Source organism: Curcuma longa, chromosome 21 (genome assembly GCF_044706935.1).
Source record: "Curcuma longa cultivar G26 ecotype Majalengka, Jawa Barat chromosome 21, ITB_CL_G26_1.1, whole genome shotgun sequence".
NCBI lineage: Eukaryota > Viridiplantae > Streptophyta > Magnoliopsida > Zingiberales > Zingiberaceae > Curcuma > Curcuma longa.
In genome coordinates this window covers 2,125,331-2,129,989 of record NC_133881.1, presented here as the reverse complement: position 1 = coordinate 2,129,989, position 4,659 = coordinate 2,125,331, and the positions used below count along the sequence as shown (strand labels likewise).

At 37.5% G+C, this 4,659-nt stretch overlaps 1 long non-coding RNA gene across 1 annotated transcript; it reads right to left on the bottom strand.

Annotated features, from left to right (window-relative positions):
- Positions 1–3,530: 3,530 nt before the first annotated feature.
- On the bottom strand, positions 3,531–4,659 carry LOC141815690 (uncharacterized). The gene is made up of 4 exons (XR_012600573.1): positions 4,462–4,659; positions 4,246–4,366; positions 4,067–4,170; positions 3,531–3,634 (listed from the first exon to the last, which is right to left on the bottom strand). It is a non-coding gene; the product is annotated as an uncharacterized LOC141815690 (long non-coding RNA).

Below are 4,659 nucleotides of genomic sequence, written 5' to 3'. Positions count from 1 at the left end.
CTTTGATCGATACTTAGACTTATCTAGATCTCTTCTTTTTATAATAAGCAAAATGTTTTTCTATTAGTCCGTTTAGTGCTTCCTTAAAACACTTTCCTTAAAACACTTTGCTCGAAGAATGATTGTTTGTTTGATGTGCATCACGACCATCTCCTTAATGTGCATCAGAGAAGGGGTGGTGGCGTCCAATGACAACTACGTTTTTACTTCTCACATAGAAGCAGCATGGAGGCGGCTCACAATTTTCTTCTCACGCAGCCAGAAAATGCAAAAGGGTGGCTCATGATTTTGTTTTCACGTGGCCGAACACCTAAGGAGAAGACCAAATCACGATCTAGAAAGAGGTGACACGCAATTAGGGGTTTTCACTATTGTAGATAACCAAGTTGAACCGATTAATATAGCAAACCAAGTTGAACCTATTACTATAGAAAATCGAGTTTTTGGATTCAGATAGATGGATGGTTGTGATTAAACCTAGTTTTAATCTCAACTGTCCATTTAAAAACTCCATCTCTTAACTTAATACCCCAAACCTATATGCCGATTAACTTAAGTTTGGTTTAAAACCAAACTAAGTTGGTCCAATTTGGTTCAAAACTAAATCGTTTGATTCAATAACCAAAACACCACCAATCAGAACCAAATCAATTTAGTTCATTTCGTCTTCATAAAATGAAGTCCATCATCACATGCGATCTACAAAAATCTCTTCCATTAGAACCAAACCAATTTGATTTATTTCATCTTCAGAAGACGAAACTCATTATCTTTGCCCTTTGTCCGATCCAACCAGACTTTATCTCTCATTTTGAGAATCCAATTCTCAAACTCATTTTAAGTCATTGGAAGAAACTTGTAGTATGTGTGACCCAATAGGTTTCTGATTATATTGGTCGTCTATGATTTATCATTAATTACGAAATAATCATAAGTGACACCTAGTTTTTTGACCGCCAATTGATTGAAAAATCAACGATTGATTCCACAACCATTTTTTGAACCTTTCAGTAGGTACAATGAGATGTGTCTCGTTCTTTTCACCATCTAACCCACTTGGTTTAGAACATGATTTTTGTGTTAGCCCCTACTAGGTTGACAACATTACACCTAGCCCAAGTCTACTTCCTTGTCCTATGGATTCAAGTTACTTATATATATGTCTAAGAGTATCATACTCTTAATATGCAATGCTTTGGTTAAAGACTTCAAATAACAATCCTAATAAGCGGCTGCAAGGTATACATCTCCCTTTTCAAGAAGTGATGAATCTTCTATGGGCTATCCAAACACTTTCGGATATTTTGACTTACACCCAATCATTCTGGGTCCACACCTCCTTGAAGATATTTGCTTAGGATATCAAAGTATAAACCTCCATTACTAAGATTACTTGAATACCGCAAGTCAAAGGAAACTTGCACTTAAGCTGCACTGAGATCTTCATTGACATATATCTCTATATGCATAGAACCATATGAAGTCTCATGGCAGGTCACCCCAATTAACTAGTTATTTTAATTAGAATCCACGTTTAACTGTTAACATCCAAGTCTCCATCCAGTAAGAAAAGTTACTTAGTAAACTAAGGAATTTAAAACATGCTAGTCTCAACAGAATCGATGACGTTCATGCTCATCAATTCATCTACTAGGAATAATTTCAATACATTCAGAATTGCACATGTAGAGATTCTCACTAATTGTGATCCAATCACAAATTCTCTCACGCTATGAATCATATTGAAAGCATTCAGTGAATCATTTATGATCCAATCAAACACATAGAAAATATGCACTCAAATAGCAAATTTATATTTATCTAATAAATAGTACAACCTTAAGGCGATTGTCTTAAGACACCTCTCAAATATAACAGCAACACATTCATTAAGAACAATCAAATCTATGATCTTTTTGTCACGCCCCGGGAAGGCCGTCCGAAAAATTTTAGCAGCACCTCCCCTTTAACTGTGACAATTCCCCTAATACATACAACGATACTCGGCCACATGCGGCCGGAAATATGGACTACACGTCCAATCATACACACACAGATACATAACAGATAATGAACTTTAAGTATAAGGCCCACACGGCCACATGCTAATAAACCAACACACGTACCAAAAACCAAATATGCGACAAAAGCAGTACATACTAAGCGGAGACATCAAAATCCAAATAAACATCCGATAACAAGTATAAATCCATCACAACACAATCTATGTCCACACTACAAATCCAACAAGGAATACAAAACCATAACCGAAAGAAATACCACTATACCAACTGACGACACTCCAGATGTGAGACAGCAGCAATCGATCGAAACTCTAAGCTCCAAGTACCTATCTGCTACCTGGGGAGAAAACATAACAATCCCAGGGTCTGGGTAGTGAGCATTAGATACTAAGTGGGTACAGGGAAAAAGTGCATGTAAAGATACATAGCAGGAATAAAATAAGGAATAACTAGAACAACTGGTATAGACTAAGTAGGAAATAACAAGTACCAAGAAACAGCATGGATCATGGTAGTAATCATGGTATGTCAACAGAAACAGAATAGGAATAATCCTACTATACAACAAGTATAGAATAATCAACAGGTATCATGGATCAGAGGTGTATCATGGTATATGAATCATGTAAAATCATGCAATGCATGTCATGGCATACAATGCAACAGTCATAGATCATACAAGTACAACAGTCATATATCATACAAGTGCAACAATCACATAAAGATACTGTAAATAATAATGCAGTATAATATACAACAAACATACTAGCACCCACACAAGCAGTGCAATAATAGTCGCACCCACACGGGCAGTGCGTAGCACCCACACAGGCAGTGCTATAATGATCGCACCCACACAGGCAGTACGATAATGATCGCACCCACACAGGCAGTGCTATAATGATCTCACCCACACAGGCAGTGAGATATAACAATCAACAACAAACAACATGCAGATGTCATGAGGATCATCTCAACATATAATTAATAGTTACAGCTAATCATCATGCTCAACATGAATCAAAAGGAATCATCATGAGTCAACGATATCAGTCAAAGGTCAATCAGCATGTGTTAATCGACGAATAACACAAAGTGTCAACGGGATAAATAACATAGGTCAACATGAACCAAGATAGGTCATCATAGGTCAACGATACAAAATTTGAGACTGTACTATCAATGGATAGATCAATCAAAAGTCAACCATCAGGTATCAAGCAACGAATAACTCAAGGTATCAACTAGGTCAACAGGAGTAGCAACAGAATAGCATTAGATCATGTCAAAGGTCAACTAGGTCATGTCAAAGGTCAACTAGATCAACTAGCAAGTATCAAGCAACAAGTAACACAGGAGTATCAACAGGATAATAACAGATCATAGCAAAGGTCAATAATAAGTATCAAGCAAAGAATTCAGCAACGAATGTCAATAGGATAACAACAGAATAATAACAAGATAATGAATAACAAGATAATCATGCACTATAAAAAGCAAACCTGTGTTGACCAAGCATAGGAGTACCCACTTGATTAGATGATCGTCACAACTAGAAACCCTAGAAAAATATCCAAACTCCATGTAATAGGACCAATAAAATCAGGATCCTGCAATAAACGACAATACAACATTTACTACCACGATACTGTATTAAATCTACCGTATTAAATTTCTATAATTAAATCCCACTCATTTAATTTCATCCCATCTCAATTATTAAATCAATTAAATGAATTATTAACCCAACTTAAATCAACTCAATCATCCTTTGTTTTACAACTGAGTTCAACAGATCAACACCACCAATCTGATTCATCCAACAACCCTAAACAATCACACCATTCTAATCCAAGGTCAACCTCAATCCCTAGCATCCAATAGTAATGAAACAACCATCATGAGTATCAACACCAACCATTCCTAAATCCTATATTAATTCCTGATTAATACATCATAAGCTTCCTACATCAACCTTAAATTAAATCTAATCCATAATTATATCAAGATACCATCAAAATAGAATCTACAAGAAGTCTTACCTCTAAGACCAACTAACTGTTCCCTAGCAGCAAGCTTGATTCGGTCAAATCTGCTGCAATCCACAACCAAACCCCAATCAAGCTTCGGTTCAACCTCCTGGTGACTGAAATTCAAAGAAACTCCTCGATCACCATTCAAGAAAGGAAAGAATCTAATCGGAACCAAGGAAGGAACTCACCTCAGTTCCAAATCAACCCCTAGGTTAGTGTCTGATTTACCCCTTTCTTCTTCTTCTTCGATTCTTCCTCTTGCTTGCGGTTGAAACCAACAGGAACTCCCTCCGGCGTCGGCCTAAAAATCTAGATCAAATACCCGATTAAAATCCAAGCTCCGAAAATCCAAAAATCTAGGCTCAAGAAACCCTCAAAACCAAAGATCTATAGCTTAAACTTACCGATTCTTCTTCCTCTTCCTTCGGTTCGTCGCCGCCGCAAGCCTCCACTTCTCTCGGATTTCAGCCACCTCCGGCGAGCAGCGATCTTCAATAGCTCAGATCTGGTCGCCGATGTTTCCTCTTTGGCTCCCAGCTCCGGCGTCGATGGAAACAAGGAGGATCAAAATCGCGCGATGGAAGGCGCCAGCGGAGAAGAAG